Here is a 22392-nt window from a genome sequence, read left to right on the forward strand (position 1 = left end):
ACAATGCGGTCGTGAAAATTCAATATTCATCAAGAACACATTTGTTTGCTAAAGGGGGAAAAACCAATGCCCTATTTTATTTTATTCCAATAGACAAAATGCGGAAGTGTAAGATAGAGGAAGAGGAAGATTATCTCTTGCATTTTCTTTAACTCCTAACTGACAACACAAAATAGTTAATAGAAAAAGAATGATCATTTTAGAACGGCAGTTTACAGAAACTTCAATCATACACTCGTACACATTATATCTATAGAAACGTAACAAAAGCAGACAAACAAGCTTCATTTGAAGCCATAATCCAACACTTCATAAGATATGTGATAGGAATATTCCGAATATTATTAATTCTTTTCGTCGCCGTAAGACCTGCCCGTGTCGGTGCGACGTAAGACCAATTTTAAGAAAAGAAAGGTTTTTGAGAAAGGTCACTCCCAAGTTAAAGAATGGTTTTACCATACACCGTATAAGATATTTATTTGAGAAATGGTATATCTAAATTATAATGATATAATTATATAACACGTAGTTCTGAAGCAATTAATAATTTAACTAGAAAGAATCACAGAATCATAAACTTACATATCGGTTCTACAAGTACCAGAAGTTATATTGAGCTGTAAAAGCTGAAAATGAGTAGGCCTATTTAGCATAATAATATTTTAATGTGAAGACCTATTAGATGTCACGAAGGTCTTGAAGACATTTGACTGCCCGTTCTGCACACTGATTTGATGTGGGTAATTCAAGTCTTGAAGCTCCTTGATTCCAAAACCTTTTAGCACTATTTAATGCTTTTTAATGACCCTGCAAGGTGCTGCATAGCTTCTGAAAAATATCTGCATTGTACATTTGGTCAGTAAACCAATGGCCTGCCCAGCAGTAAGAGATAAATATACAAATTTTGAGTAGTGAGGTTCTGCTTTCTGGTAAAATAATAAATGACAGAAGAGCTAGTATTGATCAGAAATTCCATCTGACATTACTAAAGTTAGGCAATAAAATGATTTCCGCAATTATTCAAGTGATTTATTATACACAATTACTCAGAAAAGAACAAGCTTATATAGTTATACGGTATTTTTAAAATTAATGTTCTAGAAATTTATATTAACTTATAGAAATTTCAGTACTCACCTAGGGGGCTCCAGAGAGTTTTACAAACATACTTTATAAAGTTCAAAATAGTGTTAAGTGTCTGAAGAACGTTTGACAAGACTCAAAAATGTAACAAGGATGTATCATGTTGGGTGTGACGTTTGAAAATGCTAAACAGAATTAGGGCATTTTTCATTACTTTTGTGCTAAAGTTCATCATTTCATGACACACGAAATCAATTTTCTTACAAAACGTCAAAACGTCATAACCCTAATATTCATACATACATACATACATACATACATACATACATACATACATACATACATACATACATTTGGGCCATCAGTCATGATTTTACTTTCAAAATAAGACACTGGTCGTTATTAAGTTGACTATTCTTGCAACTAATACGGAAGGATTGTGACTATTTGATAATAGCTGGAGGGATTACTTACACTCGATTGTGAACTTCAATCACTATGTATGAAGCCAAGTGGGTTAGAGTCGGTGCGAGCTAACAATAGAGGGAGAACAGTGTTGAAGATGTATGATCCATTACGGTGGCTAAGTGCTGGAACAGTGAGTCATGAAGTATTGTGTATCCAGCGCAACCAGCCAGTGACCCTCCGCGATAATCTCTAGGGACTTGCACTCTACTTCACCATATTGAAGCTCTATGTGTCCCCGGAGATCGTATTTTAACGAGCCTTTTTAAACGCGTATTTCTCTCCCCTTATACATACATACACACACACCCTTTAATAACACGTTCCTCTCTACTTCCCTGCCTTATCTAAGCCCAATACTTGAAATGAGAACTACTGGTAACCTAGAGTTTACCCTTTTAAATATTGCGTATTGTTACAACCAGCCTCCTATCAGATAACTTTTCCCATCTGCAGCCCAGCATTAATTTAGCAGGATCATTCCGCGTTGTCCCTGCCTCCCATACTAGGGTGCGTCAGGGCTCCGTCGTTTCTAAATTGATCTCTTTATCATGACACCACATATGTGTAGCGTAGAAGGTTAAACCCTTGTTTATTTCATGGGTCGACTCCCAACACAATAAGTCGACATCTGAGGCGCATCCAGGCAAAATTGAACGTTTCCAAAATAATCAAGTAGATAAAGAATTTAACATTGGTTTTGAAAGGAATAATAGTATTTTAAAATATGTTTCTCCACTGAAACCTGAACAAAATCAAACAGGTCCTCTTAATAGTGAATGTACGAAAATTTAGGTCAAAGCTAAAGCAGGCATGTGTTACTGGTAGGCCCGAAGAAATCAGAACATGACCGGTCCACCAATTATACGCCAAGTATTTCAAATCAAATCAAAATCACTTTATTTGCAAATGAGGTGTCTACCTCAGTGGAAAATGATACACAAAAATACAATAGTATCGAGAACAACATTTTAAATTTAAGAAAGAAGAATATTTCCTAAAATACAGTTCTACACACTAAACATTTTTCTATTAAACACACAGCTCAACCATAATAAATCTATATCATTGACAAAAATTGTACTCATAATACCTTCTGTAGACCTACTACACTCATAACCAACTCACATGTAGTATGTAGAATCACTTCAAATACAAATATTATAAGATTTAAATTTACATTTTTATTAACCATTTTGGTATCTAACGTGCATATTTGGCACTTGACATCCGCCTCCCCATCTTTATTCCACTAAACAGTCTGAGGAGAAAGGAACAAGTTCTGGAAGCGTCCGAGCAAACGGAATTGCAGATCCTTCTAGCGTCTGAGCAGAAACAAACAAGTCACATGCATTCTGGTAAAACCAAACATGTCCACTTTACACATATAATTAATTCAGAGTTATTGATTGTCAATGTCTGCAGTTATATAGAGAGCTTTCCTATGTCAATAAAAAAAAATTGAAAAGTGTCACATTCAAAAGCTGCTAACCATTTGCAGACTGAGATTTTTCCTTCTTCTGGCAGACATGTTTTCATTTGTCTGGACGCTCTTCATTTAAGAGTTCTGAAAATATATACTCCGCCTTCTGCTACATCTAGATAAGTGAAGTATTTCTGAGTTTTTCTCTTGGCACAGGCGAGAGGAAAATATAGCTTCCACTGAAGTCTGGGGATGTTCGTATAATGCCAAATGTTTCATCAGTCTTTACTCCGGTTTTTAATTCTTTGTACTGAGGTAGAAAGAATATTCAGTGGAAATCGGTTATTGCGACTCCGAAGCGACCGCACAAACCGGTGTTATTTCTGTTAAAATGAAATATTTCTAAGTTTTAGGCTGCAAGTTTACATGGTTAATTAACATAATATATATTTTATGAGTTTACTAAAAAACAGCTTTGGCAAATCCGTCCATCCGTTCTAATGATCCGATTTGCTTCATTTTTGTTTTATTCTCTCCGTTATTACCTGTCAGTGAATCATGGGATATTGACAGGTCTCTAAGTTCAGCCAACTTCGAGTAATCATAAAATAAAACAATTAAATAATCACTCCAATAATTGCAGACGAGGACCTACACTAACCCGCCATACATTCTGCACTTAGCACTTTGCTAAGCGACTAACACTTTCACTAATATTCTGATATATCATTTTTATCCTTCGTAATGTCATTGCATGCAGCCATGTTTGATTGCTACCTGTCAAGTCAGATAGTATATACTTCCTCTGATCACGGAACAATACTATTCCCTACTAGATACTGCTCGATTCCCCAACCTTTGCAAGTTTCCAAATATATTTGACAGATGGCAGACCGTTCCTAATAACTTACATGCTGCTAAGAAAAAAAAGTCTACGTACAAGCGGACCCCATCATGACATACGGCTTAGACATTACCTGAGAACACTTATCTAAGGATAACCTAGCTACACTATAAAGAGTGAAGGCTATGTATCTCTGCCTGGCAAGAAACGCTCCTTCGAGACTAACCTATGAGCTCACAAGGCAACCATTCTATATAAAAGAACTGCAATTAAAATACCATTGCCTTCTACGCGAATAGATGGATGTATTATTACCAAATAGATGGAATGATGACGTCAGAATGGGTGAATTCTGTTTACGAACTGCGGTTTCTTATTAAACGGTCTCGAGGATGCGTCGTTCTGACCACACGACCCCTCGCAATCTGCAGGCCTTCGGGCTGAGCAGCGGTCGCTGGGCAGGCCAAGGCGCTTTCAATGGCGTTAAGTGCCGTGGAATTTGAGGGGGTTCTTATTAAATGTTCATGAAATCGTTGAAAAGGACGGGCAAAACAAAATGACTACGAACAGGCATATCAAGGTAAGTTATCTGATCTATTAATAACGAATGCTGCGGTGCAGCTCGGGTCCTCTAGTATTACGTTAAAACTACATTAAAGTAACTGAAATAAGTACTGTACTTACAATACAATATTTGTGGAGTGGGACTTAGAGTAATTTATTTGGATTTCATTTGATGAGCAAGTCCGTTGATTGGTGCATTATTTGTTCTTTACTGCTTAAACGATATAAGTATCGTATCACTATAGTTGTGCTCTGATGATCTGCCACGCTTGATTATTTTAAAGTATTAGAATAGAGACTGTATTTTCTCTGTGTTCTTCCAAATTATAGAAATCGTTGAGTATGAAACACACATTTCCTTCAGGGTGTTGACGTGACGTTTTTTCCCCATTTTCCAATCGCCAAATTATGTGCGACTTTTCTTCAATATTAAACACTTTCCGTTTATTTTGCAACTTCTTCAGAGCGATGCCTGCCTTGACTATTTAACAGCCAGACTGATTTTAGGTCTACAATAATAAGCGTTACATTGTTGTTACCAATTCCCAAATATCTAGCAAACAAAAATCAACATTTGGACGTTAGAGCTGATACATTTTTCCGAAAATGTGATTAAAATACATCGTTTTATACGATATGCCACAATAAGCGACGTCGCACTGAGCGATTTTTTACATACAGGTTTTATATTTAATTTAGACTGGATCATTACATTTCACCGTTATATCAAAAATGTCGCTAAAATCTATGTCACCCTAACGGTTTTGCCTGCATTTCCAACATTTTCTATGATCAAGCAGGTGATTCTTAATGTCCCTGTTGAAGAATGTGTGGATCCTAGAAAAGGAGACCTTTCTATATTAGTATTTTAGGTCCGAACTGTAATCCAAATTCTCTCCGCCGAATATTTTCAGGAATATCCTGTATACTACTTCTATATCACCATGAACTACTGAGTGTAGGAAGCAGGTATTATATTTTCGTGTATGAAGTTATCAACAGTCTGATCTTTAAACAGTGCGTGTCACTCCTATCCCAGAGCGTGACTAAATAACAAAGGTAAGTGAATCACCTGATTGAATGCTCATAAGCAGAGTAGATAAGAGTAAGTCACGAATTGCTTTCTAAGTCATGAATTTAAAGCACATACATATAATATGTTTCACATATTAATTGTTCCTAAGTGGAGTCCATCGATCCAATCGTCTATTTCTGCAGTTATTCTTGCTAATGTTTGTTTCCGTTGTTGTTACCTCCTTATTTGCTTCCATATGAAATTATAATTTTGTCCATACACTTCAAATATTTAACTTATACTGCGTTACTGTTTAAATTGGTTTTTTTCTCTGTTACATTTCTATATACAATTTAAAGGGCTCGATGTAGGATTATATCTTGTATATCTGTAAACTAATACATGTTGTTTCTTTTCACAGAAAACATGTTAGCAAACTTCATAAATAACGTGGTTGCTGTTCCGACATATTTTTTTAAATTTATTTATTTACTAGCATATGCCCGCGGCTTTGCCCGCGATTAATTGAACCGTTAGACGTTTCTAAACTATTTATTTAAGAGCAAATTAAAACATTATATTTATTAACTCACAGTCCGCCTCTGTGGTGTAGTGGTTAGCGTGATTAGCTGCCACCCCCGGAGGCCCGGGTTCGATTCCCGGCTCTGCCACGAAATTTGAAAAGTGGTACGAGGGCTGGAACGGGGTCCACTCAGCCTCGGGAGGTCAACTGAGTAGAGGTGGGTTCGATTCCCACCTCAGCCATCCTGGAAGTGGTTTTCCGTGGTTTCCCACTTCTCCTCCAGGCGAATGGCGGGATGGTACCTAACTTAAGGCTACGGCCGCTTCCTTCCCTCTTCCTTGCCTATCCCTTCCAATCTTCCCATCCCTCCACAAGGCCCCTGTTCAGCATAGCAGGTGAGGCCGCCTGGGCGAGGTACTGGTCATACTCCCCAGTTGTATCCCCGACCCAGAGTCTGAAGCTCCAGGACACTGCTCTTGAGCCGGTAGAGGTGGGATCCCTCGCTGAGTCCGAGGGAAAAACCGAACCTGGAGGGTAAACAGATGATGATGATGATGATGATGATGATGATGAACTCACATCGTTTTGACGTAAATTGTTTGAAATACATTATTTCATTTTTATTATATTGTTATTGTCAATGCATAAGATACCGGGTTGATGGATGGTACAAATATTATTAAAACCATGTAAAATACCATGTTATATAATGCAAAATATATTTTTCCCTTATAGAGCTTCGGAACAAACTAACCTATATTAATGTCCTTCTATTTGGAGGTAAGATGTATACTGTATTGTGTTTGCCTTTCGAACTCCTGAACAATCCACATACAGTTGACAATGGCAAAAGCACCGTTTTCGAAGATGGAGTCCTTCAAATTTAAAGGATTGTCCTATGTCAAAATTTCAGATCTCTGTGTGCCGTAGATTGGACTGGGCTACGCACACATGCACCCAAACACTTCCGAATATTACGGGCTGATGGCTCCTCGTGTCGCGGACCGAAAATGGCTTCCTACTCAATGGACTTACAGTCTGAGGAATACTACTTCGCCCGCAGCATGCTCAGTAATGATGGTGGCTTCAATAGTATTCGTTATCAGATTCAGAGCCGTATTCATTGCAGAGCATCAACAGAGTCATATGCTCTCACACAATATAAGACCGAAAACGGTTTCCTACGCCCTGGACGTAAAATGGCTCCTTGAATATTGTGTTCTCTACCTATCTTATATACGTTGCCTAGCGACAGTATCTCGATGTATTTTAATCTTGCTGACAGCACGTTGGATTGTCATATCCCAATGAACGTTTTCCGATAGTTTTCTTCGTTCATGACTCACCAATGAAAGCGAAAATGAAAATTCCGGCTTCGAGGTGCATTCGGACCCCTTTCCATCTACCTATGTTCAAAATTTCAGATATCTGAGTGCTGTAGATTTTGCTGGGCATCGCGCACAGACAGACAGACAGACAGACAGACAGACAGACAGACACTTCCTTTTATAATTATAGATTTACCCGAGTTTTTACGTTACAATTTAGTAACAATAAAACAGAAAGAATTTTTACACATATATGACAGAATGGTTTTGAAAAGTCTTTGCCCAGAAGCGGGCAACTGCGACTGCATTTCCTTGTGCCTTGAGCAAATCCTTCTCACTGCAAGAATCAGGGCAACACGAGCACTGACATAGATGCTTGGTAGTCTGCACCTCTCCGCATTCACATAGTGGTGATACATCCAGATATCCTCATTTCACTAAGTTGTCCTTAGACTTCCCAACACCTGTTCAGTGATCTCCATGTGATCCAGTCCAAGTTGTGTCCGGTTGGTAAGCACCGAGCTTGTTTTGTCCATGTTTGAAGATGACTTGTTCTGGCTGTCCACAATTTTTCTCTGGCTTTCTACGGAGATGTATTTAGTGGAGATGTTGACTGTAGGAAGCTCCTTCTAGATTTCAATCCAGGCTTTGGTGGAGTGTGTCTGTGTAGTGGATGTAGCTCATTTTCTTCAACTTCTTTCTCCTTTCGACATTTGCGGCTACTTCCCGGTGTACATCAGGAGGAGCCATACAATACAATTTGTCAACTGGAGTTGGCTTCAAACATCCAGTAATTAGTCTCGCAGTTTCGTTAATGGACACACATACTTGCTTTGCATGGGCGGGTATATTCACCGGCGGGGAAGCAAACGTCTATGGAGAACTGTAGAATTTACTTTCAAAAGGTAGGGGCTACGCTCTTGTAGTACAACGTACAGTAATACCCAGAGATGACAGTTCATTCCAGAAATTGTTTTAGCTATTGAGAGTGAACTGCCTACGGACGGGCGTAGCATCTAACAGTTTAAAATAATCATCAGCAATATCATGTGATTAGTGAGGGATACCATAACCCTTGTGGCAGTGAGCTGGCCTCATCGCTAGTTGGGTTCAGTGTTTCAAATCCCGGTCACTCAATGTGAAATTTCTTTTCCTTGTCAACTTTCATTCCAGAAACACTCTCCAATATCACTTAATTTCGTCCGTCAGTCATATATCATTGCCCCAGAGGAGTGCAACAGGTTTCTGCAGCCGGCACAGTTCCTATCCTCACCGCTTCATTCATTCCATCCTAACACAGTTGAAACTGGAATCAGGCTGTGGATTTTCATTTTTCGTAAATATATTAGTCCGTGCCACCGTGCCACCATGTGGTCTAGTAATTAACGTAGGAATTTCCTGCACAAATTATCAGAGTTCGATTCTCGCATGAGACATGTATTTAATAATCTTTTCAATATGTGAAACACATTGTTCTCAACCTCATTAGTACAATTAGAACAATTTTATCCTAGAAGAGGATTTTCGTAAGAGCCTCCGTGGCCCAGACTGCAGCGCACTGGCCTCTCACCACTGGGTTCCGTGGTTCAAATCCTGGTCACTCCATGTGAGATTTGTGCTAGACAAAGCGGAGGCGGGACAGGTTTTCCTCCGGGTGCTCCAGTTTCATTTATTCCATTCCTGGCCCTGTCGAATGACTGGAGACAGGCTGTGGATTTTCATTTTCAAGTGGATTTTCATTATATTTAATTTCAGCTTCAAGCATATGCTGGGAGGAACTCATTAACAAGATCATTGCTGTTATTTTCCATTTTATGATCTGGATTGATTAAAAATGCATACACTAGAAAAGACTTTTAAGTAACATAAACCATGAGCGCTGGAAAAAATCTGAGCTCTTGCCTGCCGCTTTCCAAATAATGAAATGGCAATAAACGTCACATGCGAAATCTATTACTGAATTAATATTAAACAGTCAATTTGGAGTCAATATTATTAAACATGAGTGAACATTAATTTCGAAATATATAGCTTATATATTTGGATTTTATGTCACTGATTGTCTGAACTCACTCCATTAATATTGGTTACTTAAAGAGCAGGTATTTACAGGTATCCTAGGGGAGAATATTTAAACAGACTTCATGGAATGCTAGTATGTCTATAATATCCGTTTTAACAGTAGAATATTCATCAATACAACATAAAAATTACATATTCCTGACTAGCTGTTTAGAGAAACTTATAAATTGTTTGTCACAAAAGTTATATAATCACATATCCCTTTGAGTGATATCCACCCCCTCCCCCCAAACCACCAAAAAAAGAAACACTTGACATAAAAACCAGTGTCACATTGATATCCTGCATGGGATTCTTATGAGATGGTCAGACGGTCTAGCCTGTTGTATCTAAAATCATTGTGCTCCATTCCTTGTGATTGACTTGGTCCCCTTTTACCTGTCCACTTATTTGTTTCAGTATCTAACGCGTAAGGAGAATGTAAAAGTTTGGTGAATGTTGATTTTTTGGTACAATATTTGCTTTCTTTAAACGTTAAACGTCTTTCTAACCAAAGAGGTGGTAGTGGTGGCGATTATTGTTTTAAGAGGAAGTACAACTGAGCAGCCATGCTCTATTAACATTAATTAGAAGAAAAATGCAGGGGTCCAGCACTTCGAAAAATGCTATCGACCAAAGAAAGGCAACGGCCATAAGGGGCGTGTAAATGAAAGACTTCCTAGTCCTGGAATGCTCTAATAACGTCGGGGTCGGAAAAGATCAAGGGTTGGCCAAGTGGGGGGTCGGATAGGATAGATGAAAGTGAGGAGCCTGGCACAAGCAATGTTGGGACTTAGCTAAGAGCCCCGTAGTCGCCAACCCACACTTTCAAGTTTAGAGCCGCTGGGGCCTTTCTATCTCAAGAAAATTGAAGGGTACTAATCAAGCAATGCCTTTGTATCCTTCCGATTGCATTGTAAATCGATTTTTATACCACCTGTCTCAGGCAGCTTTTATGCTCAAAATACTCCCAAAAAATGTGTCCTATTTATTTATTTACAAGTAATAATTGTAGACATGCTCATTTTAAAAATTCACCCTCTTTTTCACTTCCACTTCCACATAAGTGCATTTTCCGAAAACAAATTATGCGCGTTTCTTTACTTTTACAGGAGATTACAAATACCAGTGTTCACGTCTGTAACAAGTTACATTTATGAAATATGCCATAGGTATATTAATTTTAAAAATACACCCCGTTTGTCACTCCTGTTCACCCCACACCCCCTTGAGTAGACTTTTCAAAATAAAAAAAGGAGTGCGTGTTTCTTATTTTTAAAGGCAAGTCCAAATACCATTTTCAGGTGTGTAACTTCATTTTTTGAGATATAAGTATCCTCATAAAAGATATTCAACCACTTTTCCACCTTTTTCACTCGCTTAAGGGGATTATCCGAAAACAAATTATACATATTTCTTTACTTTTAAAGGAGATTCCAAATACCAATTTTTACGTCTGTAAACTGTTACATTTTCAGGATATAAATATACTCGTTTAAAGGCAATTCACCCGCCGCACCTTTTATCACCCCTTGGCTACCGAATAACCAAAAATCTTCCCTTAGTTGGCACTTATAATAAAAATGTATCCCCAAAATGTAATTTCTTTATGTCCAGTAGTTTTGGCTCAGCGATGATGAACCTGTCAGTCATAACATGTTATTTATTTATTTATTTATTTATTTATTTATTTATTTATTTATTTATTGGTCACTTACATTATCCCTCGAAGTTTGAGTACTGAATTTTATTACACCCTGTTCGACCAAATTATATTCTGTTTTATATTTCATGAAAAGAAGTAAAAAGGTCGCGGTGTATCAGAAATGAATGACACCTCCAAAATAAAGGGGCTAAGCAGTTAATAGTTTATTAATTAAATTGTTATGGTTTAGAGATTATATTTATAAAGTGATGCCAATTACGTTTACTTTGTCCATGAATTTGAAAGCCGCTCAATGAGATTTAAACTAGCGTGATATAATGAACAAAGTGAGGCGAGTTAAGTATTATAATGGTATTATCTCCCGCCTTTGATAGCATCAACTTAATTTCCAGGATAACCCAACTCGCCTACAAGGCACGCAAAATTCGCTTCGCGATTTTCAGCCCTCTTTTGTTGTTTTCTTAATATGACAAAGAACTAAAGAAGTTATGGAAAGTTTCTTAAGATGTCGGTGTGCTGCGCTTGTTAGATGAAAACAATCTGCTTTAAGTACACCAAGTGCCCTCTGTATTATCCCTTAAAATTCTTCAATAAAAGGAAATACGTTAAGAAGTATTTCGAACTATACTGGAGCTTACTCCCTTGAATTATTCGACATTTCTGATAGTATCCCGTTGGTATATGTATTATATTAAAGGTGACTAGCGAATCTGTGCTGCTTCGTATAATTCTTTATAAATCATCATCATCATCATCATCATCATCTGTTTACCCTCCAGGTTCGGTTTTTCCCTCGAACTCAGCGAGGGATCCCACCTTTACCGCCACAAGGGCAGTGTCCTGGAGCTTCAGACTCTTGGTCGGGGGATACAACTGGGGAGTATGACCAGTACTTCGCCCAGGCGGCCTCACCTGCTATGGTGAACAGGGGCCTTGTAGGGGGATGGGAAGATTGGAAGGGATAGGCAAGGAAGAGGGAAGGAAGCGGCCGTGGCCTTAAGTGAGGTACCATCCCGGCATTCGCCTGGAGGTGAAGTGGGAAACCACGGAAAACCACTTCGAGGATGGCTGAGGTGGGAATCGAACCCACCTCTACTCAGTTGACCTCCCGAGGCTGAGTGGACCCCGTTCCAGCCCTCGTACCACTTTTCAAATTTCGTGGCAGAGCCGGGAATCGAACCCGGACCTCCGGGGGTGGCAGCTAATCACGCTTACCACTACACCACAGAGGCGGACAGATATGTTAAGTACAGAACAAAAATGGCTAACCGGACACCAGTGGGATCCAAACCCACATTCAATGCTAGTAATTTAGATTTTAACACTGTTGTGCTTCGGCCATTCGGCTGTATACAGATTTTAACATTTTCAAACGATCTTGTCCAAGATGGTGAAACATACAATTGGTCGTGGCTGAATACTGGTTTGGGATAGTAGACTACCCCCTTCTCCAAGAGTTTGTCCCCGCACTTTATTAATGGTCATACAGAAGGCTAGTCAACTTGATAACTTACCGTCTGTACGTACGTCGAACGTTTCCTCTTAGCAGCATGTGAGTTATTAGGAACTCTATGCCACCTGTTGAGTATATTCAGAAGCTGATGAACGTCAGAGAATCAAAGAATATCTAGCAGATAACAGTATTCTTCCATCATCAGAAGTGTATAATCTATGGCTTCACATGTAGTAATCAAATATGCTGCATGCAATCACATTACTAAGGATTGAAATCACTTACGTCAAAATATTAATGAAAGTGTTACTCGATTAGCAACTCGCTAAGTGGAGAATGTCTTGCGGGCTAGGGTAAGCCTTCTCCTGCAATTATTGGAGTTATCATTTCATGATTTGATTTTATGATTACACAAAGTTGGCTGAACTTAGAGACCTATCAGTGTCTTATGATTCACCGGCAGGCAATTCCGAAATGAAGTAAATCGGTCCAGTGGAACGAACGGACGGATTTGCCAAAGCTATTTTTAATAAATTCCTTGCATTCATAGATTAAGGAAATGACAGTTCTCCTCATAAAAATGCACCTCTTATAATGCCTGATTGTTGACAAACGGCTGTCCAAAAAGATCTTCAAATACATCATCATCATCATCTGTTTACCCTCCAGGTTCGCTTTTTCCCTCGGACACAGCAAGGGATCCCGCCTCTACCGTCTCAAGGGCAGTGTCCTGGAGCTTCAGAGTCTGAGTAGGGGATACAACTGGGATGGATGACCAGTACCTCGCCCAGGCGGCCTCACCTGCTATGCTGAACAGGGACCTTGTGGAGGGATGGGAAGATCGGATGGGATAGCCAAGGAAGAGGGAAGTAAGCGGCCGTGGCCTTAAGTTAGGTACCATCCCGGCATTCGCCTGGAGGAGAAGTGGGAAACCACGGAAAACCACTTCGAGGATGGCTGAGGTGGGAATCGAACCCACCTCTACTCAGTTGACCTCCCGAGGCTGAGTGGACTCCGTTCCAGCTCTCGTACCACTTTTCAAATTTCGTGGCAGAGCCACGGGTTCGATTCCCGGCTCTGCCACGAAATTTGAAAAGTGGTACGAGGGCTGGAACGGAGTCCACTCAGCCTCGGGAGGTCAACTGAGTAAAGGTGGGTTCGACTTCCACCTCAGCCATCCTGGAAGTGATTTTCCGTCGTTTCCCACTTCTCCTCCAGGAAAATGCCGGGATGGTACCTAACATAAGGCCACGGCCCTTCCAATCTTCCCATCCCCCCGCAAGGCCCCTGTTCAGCATAGCAGGTGCGGCCGCCTGGGCGAGGTACTGGTCATCCTTCCCAGTTGTATCCCCTACTCAGACTCTGAAGCTCCAGAACACTGCCCTTGAGGCGGTAGAGGCGGGATCCCTTGCTGAGTCCGAGGGAAAAACCAACCCTGGAGGGTAAGTAGATTAAGAAAGAAAGAAATAGTTCACTCGGTAGATCAGTAGTAGAGTGCTGGCCTCCGTATCCCTAGGTTGCGATTTTTCCCCGGTAGAGGAAATCCGATATTTCAGCGGAGGAAAAGGTCCATTTGTCACTCCATACCCTACGTTTTCGACATTTAAGAGATCTATGGTGACACTATTGATGCTTACCGGACAAAATTAATTTAAAGCTCTGCCATTGATCACTCAAGAGGGATTCGTTTCTCTGACATCTGGTACAGCAAATTGGAACGTCGAAGTTGTCAACCAGCAGCCTAAATGGTGTTAAATCAAAGTGCTTGCACACGGTAGCTAAATTGTACGATTATTATTATTATTATTATTATTATTATTATTATTATTATTATTATTATTATTATTATTATTATTATTATTATTATTATTATATATAATTCGCTGGGGCCATCAAGGACCACGTTAAGTCTTGTTGCATTTGACACTGAACTTGGCCTTCTTTAGAGCCCAAATTTCCATCATTCTTTGTGAGTGGGCCTGCTTGCGCTCCTCTGTCCAAGGGGCACCGTGACTTCTCTTCGTTGGCTCGTCTCGGTTTAGCCCGTTCGTCAATATTTTCTTGCGGAAGAGACCTCTGTTAAGGGCGTCTTCAGCTGAGATATGTAGCATTTGCAGGTCTTCTTTGGTATTTCTAAACCAGGGAATTGTGGTTTTGGGGTTTGAATCAAAAAAGTGAAAGATTTCTTTAGTTAACTTTCTTCCGTCCATTCTTTTCAGATGACCGTAAAACCGTGCCCGTCTTTTTCTGATTGTGTCGGTAATTTTCTCTATTTTGCTGTAGACTTCCTCGTTGGATCTCTTTTGATGGATTCCATTTCTGTACTTTGATCCCAAGATTCCTCTCACAATTTTGCGTTCTTTTTTCTCCAGTTCTTCAAGGAGTCCTTTGTTGGCATTTAGAGACAGGGTTTCTCCTGGAACTCCTCGACCCTCTGCCGAAGTTTATCATTGTCGAAGCGTGTGATCTGTTTGTTATTATTATTATTATTATTATTATTATTATTATTATTATTATTATTATTATTATTATTATTATTATTATTATTACCGACTGACTAAATATCGCCAATGCTTACTCGGTATAAGAAGACAAGCCGGTGATATTTCATTGATGGAATAAACCTAAATCTTGTTTTAAATTGTTATAATAAAATAACTTCTTTTCTTTTGCATATCATGTGAAAAGTCCCTCTCTATGGTGTAGTGGCTAGTGTGTTAGTTGCCACCCTCGGGGTCCCAGATTGGATTCTTGGCTCTGTCACGAAATTTGAAAAGTTGTACGAGGGCTGGAACCAGTTCAAGCAGCCTCGGGAGGTCAACTGATTAGAGGGGTGTTCGATTCCCACCTCAGTCATCCTCGAAGTGCCTTTTCGTGGTTCCCCACTTCTCCTCCGGGCAAATGCCGATATTGTACCTAACTTACGACCCCTGTTCAGCATAGCAGGTGAGGCCACCTGGGCGAGGTATTGGTCTTCCTCCTCAATTTCATCCCAGACCCAAACGTCTCACGCGCCACGACATTGCCTTTGAGGTGGTGGAGGTGGGATCCCTCACTGAGTCCGAGATAAAAACTAATCTGGACGGTAAATTGATTAGGAAAGGAAGAAAGAAGTCCGCCTCGGTGGTGTAGGGGTTAGTGTGATTAGCTGCCACCCCCAGAGACTCAGGATCCATTCCCGGTTTCTCCACGAGATTTAAAAAGTGTTACGAGGACTGGAACCGGGTTCACTCAGCCTCAGGAGGTCAAATTAGTAGAGGGGTGTTCGATTCCCACCTCAGCCGTTCTCGAAGTGCCTTTCCGTGGTTTCTCACTTTTCCTCCAGGCAAATGCCGAGATCGTACCTAACTTAACGTCACGGCCGCTTCGTTCCCTCTTCCCTGCCTATCCCTTCCAATCCTCCCATCCCCCAACAAGGCCTCTGTTCAGCATACAGGTGAGGCCGCCTGGGCGAGGTACAGGTTTTCTCCTCAGTTTCATCAATGAACCAAAAGTCTCAGGCTCCAGGACACTGTCCTTGAGCCGGTAGAGGTGGGATCCCTCGCTGAGTTCTAATGAAATAAAACAGAACCTGGACGCTAAACTAATTAAGAAAGAGGGAAAGGTAATGTGAAAAGTGTATAATATTATTATTATTGTTAATAATAATAATAATAATAATAATAATAATAATAATAATAATAATAATAATAATAATAATAATAATAATAATAATAATAATAATAGGGCCTAATTTTTAAAAAGGTGAATTACATTTAACGCTTTCTTCAAATTACGGAGACAAAATACCTCCAGTAAGTCATATATATAAATGATCGTTTCTGTAAGCTTCTGCCGGTCCCGTGATCTAGAGATAACGTGTGTAGCTTACACCCGGAGGCCGCGAGTTCGATTCCCGGACAGGTCAGTGTTATTTATCTGGATTTAAGTCCGGCTCCACTGTTAAATGGTTAGCGTGTTGGTCTTTGGTCACAGGGGTCCCGGGTTTGATTCTTGGCAGGGTCAGGAATTTATAACCATCATTCGTTAACTTCGCTGGCACGGGGGCTGGGTGTATGCGTCGTCTTCATCATCATTTCATCCTCACCACGATGCGCAGGTCGCCTATGGAAGTCATATCAAAAGACCTGCTCCTGGCGAGCCGAACACGTCCTCGGGCACTCCCGGCACTAAAAGCCATACGCCATTTCATTTCATCTGGATCTAAAGGCTGGTTCGAAGTCCACTCAGCCTACGTGATTAATACGAAAAGGCCTATTAAGCTTTGAAGGTGACTAGAAGTATCTCATTGATGTACGCCGATTTTCACATCTATCTTCACACTTTTCTGTAATTTTTCTTTAATTTCATAGTATAGTTCACCTTGTTAATCTTAAAAGTTAATTAAACTATTTATTCGGGTTTGATATTAAAATTCATTTTGGAAAACGTTTGACTCCACAAAAACATTCGTGGGTTAGGAAAATAAATTTTCCACCATGAAAGGAATTCTTACGCTTGAGTACTTGTGCTGTTTTGCTTCTGAGCCACAATTTCGAAAACTTCGGCTTGGCCTCCTCGGGAAATTTAGAAATTTCGATTTTCCTAGGGAACTTGAGGGTATCGTTTCTGGTACAACATTTTATGTTTTCAGGATGCCTGCAAGTACCTCATTAATTTTCGTATATTTTCTTCTTTATACCTAACTTTACAGATCGCACACTTAAACTTCCATTTTGAAATTTGATCATGTTTGGAAAGATGTCCATAAACTAAGTTCTCATGTAGAGTTATTCGGTGGCTTGTATAGGGCATTGTTCTTGCACGTGGAGCCTTCGATATTCGTTGCGTGTTTCCACCCTGTTTCACCCTAACCGAGGATTGTTCTTCACGTGAGGTACCACGCCCAAAGGGTGAGAATTCACCCTTCAAGCAAACCATCACACGGTATGCTGCACGATGTTAGACTGTAAGACTCCTTGCCGCAATTTTGAAACATTCCCCTGTCCATTCACATTACTGAGTACATTCTCAGTCAAGAGTATCAACACTTACACTGCCCCCACCCACATTGGGAGGAAATACTGTGCATTAAAAACATTATAGAGATGAAATGAAATGAAAATCCACAGCCTTTTTCCAGTCATTCTATCGAGTCATGGATGGAATAAATGAAGCCCCCATCTAGCGGTGAGGAGAGGAATTACGCCGAAGCCAATCGCACTCCTCTGGGACAATGATTAATGAGTGACAGATGAAATTAAATGGTATTGGAAATTGTTGCTGAGATGAATGATGACAAGGAAAACCAGAGTACCGTAGAAAAAACTGTCCCACCTCCGCTTTGTCCAGCAAAATTCTCACATGGAATGATCGGGATTTGAACCACGGAACCCACTGGTGAAAGGTCGGCGTGCTGCCGCCTGAGCCACGGAAGCTCTTTTTTAGTAATGAATATGATTTTTAATTTAATTTCGTGTGGCTATTTCCGGCCCGGTGCAGTCCCTCTAAAAGCAGACCCTCCGAAGAGAGTGAGCGGCATCTGCCGTGCATAGGGTTGACAAGTTTTTGAAATGCCAATAAGGGACAGGTCGTGTCGGCACGACATAACGACATTTGCTCAAGAAAATACTGAGATATAATTTACTGTACTATAATTACTATAATTACATTGTAGGCACAAAATCAATTACAATAATTTGAAGTATCATCATCTTCATCATCATCATCTGTTTACCCTCCAGGTTCGGTTTTTCCCTCGAGAGCAGTGTCCTGGAGCTCAGACTCTTGGTCGGGGGATACAAGTGGGGAGAATGACCAGTACCTCGCCCAGGCGACCTCACCTGCTATGCTGAACAGGGGCCTTGCTGGGGATGGGGAAGATCGGAAGGGATAGACAAGGAAGAGGGAAGGAAGCGGCCGTGGCCTTAAGTTAGGTACCATCCCGGCATTTGCCTGGAGGAGAAGTGGGAAACCACGGAAAACCACTTCCAGGATGGCTGAGGTGGGAATCAAACCCACTCCTACTCAGTTGACCTCCCGAGGCTGAGTGGACCCCGTTCCAGCCCTCGTACCACTTTTCAAAGTTCGTGGCAGAGCCTGGAATCGAACCCGGACCTCCGGGGTGGCAGCTAATCACGCTAACCACTACACCACAGAGGTTGAAGTATCATTTTCTACAAAAAAAATTAAAGCCCGTACTTTTCTTCGGTTTTTTTTTTTTTTTTTTTTTTGTTTCATTTTATCAATCATGTTGCACCTTCCTTAATCTGTCTTTCGTTATATGTTTATCCTCCAGGTTTTCCCTATGACTCAGCAGTGTCCTCGAGCGTTAGACTTTGGGTTTGTCGGATACAACTTGGAAGTAGGACCAGTACCTCGCCCAGGCGGCCTCACCTGCAATGCTGAACACGGACCTCGTTGGAGAATGGGAAAATCGGAAGGGATAGATAAGGAGGAGGGAAGGAAGTGGCCATGGCCTCAAGTCAGGTACTCTCGCGGCATTTGCCTGGAGGAGAAGTGGGAAAACCACGGAAAACCACTTCGAGGATGGCTGAGGAGTGAATCGAACCCAGTCTACTCAGTTGATCTCCCGAGGCTGAGTGGACTCTATTCCAGCCCTCCTGCCGCTTTTCAAATTTATTGGCAGAGCCGGGAATCGAACACGGGCCTCCGGGTGTGGCAGCTAGTCACACTAACCACTACACCACAGAGGCGGACATTTCCCTTAATCAAGTCATGGAAGTTCTGACAACGATGATAAAAATTATGAAAGACTTTAATAATTTCTGACTTTAAACAGAGTTGCTGAGGATCTATTCGTTTCTTCATTCCATTTCTTTAAGAATAAAATTGAAAAAAGTAATTAACCTATGCACTTGAACCTGGTACACTTAGGACAGAAGATACCAGCATTAGTATATTTGGAACAGCATCTAAATTAACTTTAGAGAAAAGAGACTCACCCATTTTGAGTTTACGGTACAACTCTGATCATTATCAGTATCAGTAGAGGTATTAGCTTCACCATCATGTAATTAAATATTATGGGAAGAAAGTTATTCATAAAAGCTATTAAGTTTAAAAGGATATTTTTTTAGTAAATTTCAAAGAATTAATAATGTCTTCAAAACCAGAAAATGTAACGTCTTTCAAATGTAAAGCTTAAGAATATTAGAACATTAAAATCACTGTAAACACGATCATTTTAACCATGTCAGGAGTGAGTTGTTGAAATATGGTGGAAAAGGACGTTCCGTATGCTGTTAAAACGGGGCGCCAACTCAGACATTCATAACACCTGACAACCCTAGCCGTGTATGGGAACTGCGTGTTTCTTATAGTGGAGGATAGTGTCGTGTGGGAGTTGTAGGGATGTAGTTCAAACACCCAGTCCCAGAGCCAGCGGAATTAATCATTTTAAGGTTCCATCTCCCACCACGGGGCGAGTTGGCCGTGCGGTTACGGGCGCGTGGCTGTGAGATTGCATCCGGGAGATAGTGGGTTCGAATCCCACTATCGGCAGCCCTGAAGATGGCTTTCCGTTGTTTCTCATTTTCATGCCAGGCAAATACTGGGGCTGTACCTTATTTAAGGCCAGGGCCGCTTCCTTCCAGCTCCTAGGTCTTTCCTATCCCATCGTCGCCATAAGACCTATCTGTGTCGGTGCGACGTAAAGCCACTAGCAAAAAAGAATCTCCCACCCGGCCGAGAATCAAACCCGCGACCCTGTGAATCGAAGGCGACTACGCTGACTATTCAGCCAAGGAGCCGGACAATTAATATGATAATCATGTTTGTACAGTGGCTCAAAAAAGAACGAGCATGCAGACACAAGGTTTAGATTTACATGATTTATTTTTGCTGATAATTAAAATTAATTAAAATTATTAAAATTATGACTGATAAAATATTAAATGCCCGCCTCTATGGTGCAGTGGTTAGTGTGATTAGCTGCCATCCCCGTACGCCCGGGTTCGGTTCCCTTCTTTACCACGAAATGTGGGAAGTGGTACGAGGGCTGGAAATGGGTCCACTCAGCCTCGGGAGGTCGACTGAGTCGAGGGGTTTCGAATACCCACTCAGCCATCCTCGAACTGGTTTTCCGTGGTTTCCCCACTTCTCCTCCGGACAAATGCTGGGATGGTACCTAACTTAAAGCCAGGGCCGCTTCCTTCCCTCTTTCTTGTCTATCCCATCCAATCTTCCCATCCCCACGCAAGGCCCCTGTTCAGCATAGCAGGTGAGACCGCTCAGGTTCCAGGACACTGCCAATGAGGGGGATCCCTCGCTGAGTCCGAGAGAAAAACAAACCCCGGAGGATAAACGGATTAAGAAAGAACAAAGAAAAATAATTATATTTTTATTTATTGAGCAACTATAAATTTAAAACGTATGATTATAACATGCCTTCCATCATTCACTCTAACAAACACACGAGTTACTTACGAATCAGCCCTCCTGGTGTGCGTGATTAAGTCTATAATTTAGGCCACGGACGAATCCTTCCTAATCTCAGCCCCATCTTATTCTATCTAATAATCTCCTTAAGAACTGTCGACGATGATGTGACGTAAAAGAAATAGAAAAAAAAAGCTTCGGGCATAGAGCGAACCACACAATCAGTCCTAGTGCCGAGGTTAAGGTCGTTGGAATCCTTTAATGGCCTTACTCTACGGAGATGGCTTTACTTCACTTTGCTCTACTCAGTTCTGAATGTTAGGACAAAACTTGTTGAGATACCTTATGTTAGAATGGAAGGTCTTTTTTTTTTTTTTTTTTTTTTTTTTTGCTATTTGTTTTACGTCGCGGTCTAATTTTTAGCGGATGAAAGGATGCATGTATTTTTTTTCTAGACGACTGTTTTATGACCATTTTAGTTCAGTCATTTGCAGTTATTAATAATGCTAAGATTGTTCTAACTTCATATCTTCTTCTCAATTCCCCTGCCTTTTAGCAAGAACCGTAAAGTGATTAGCTACGGTCTTAAGTTACCCTTAAATATCATTAAATTCCATCCAGCCGTTTCTCTGACATGCTGTATAAAGCTAACAAATAAACTGAACCCGTTATTTGCTATTACTTACCCAAATACCAGGTTAACATTCAGAAAATTGGACCGAAAGACGATTTCATATGTAGAGATATTAATTATACTGCTAAATGCTCGTGGCAGTTCACACCTCATTGCTACTACTTGGTTACACTGTGTTGATGGCGTAACACCAACACGAGATTTAAGCCCTATAGGTATCCTCTTCCACGCATTGTTATTCACATCTACAGAGTAATATATACAAGTATGTGAAATGTTCAACATTACATTTTACTGACAAAAATAATTTGTATTCGTTTAGTCCTTCATTGTATTCCTTGACTAGCCTTCATCAGAATCAGACGAGAATGATTATCTGACTCTTCTTGTAATTCGACATGCCACATTATTCTTCCCCCTTCTAATTCCTTCAGTTCACGTATTTCGATATTGATACTGGGTTAGATGATGTCCGATCTGCTCCTTCCTTGGCGATCCCGTCTTCACCATTGATCTTTCCGAACACGTTCGCTGTTTAAAAAAAGCCTCATTCTATGGCCAAACCTTAACCCTTTGGCTGACCAACTAACTAACTAACTAACTAACTAGCCCTTTCCTCTCTGAGTTCGCTCGTTTACAATAACTTCGTGATTTATTCAGGTATATCACCAATGTAGCCTCCGTGGCTCAGACGGCAGCGCGTCGACCTCTCACCGCTGGATACCGTGGTTCAAATCCCGGTCACTCCTTGTGAGATTTGTGCTGGAAAAAGCGGAGGCGGGACAGGTTTATCTCCGGGTACTCCGGTTTTCCCTGTCATCTTTCATTCCAGCAACACTCTCCATTATCATTTCATAGCATTTATCACTCATTAATAAATCACCTTGGAAGTGGCGACTCCATTGCAATAACAGCCTATCGTTCATTACATCCCTGACCCGGTCAATGACTGGA

This window comes from Anabrus simplex, chromosome 9 (assembly GCF_040414725.1).
Source record: "Anabrus simplex isolate iqAnaSimp1 chromosome 9, ASM4041472v1, whole genome shotgun sequence".
In the NCBI taxonomy this organism is placed as follows: domain Eukaryota; kingdom Metazoa; phylum Arthropoda; class Insecta; order Orthoptera; family Tettigoniidae; genus Anabrus; species Anabrus simplex.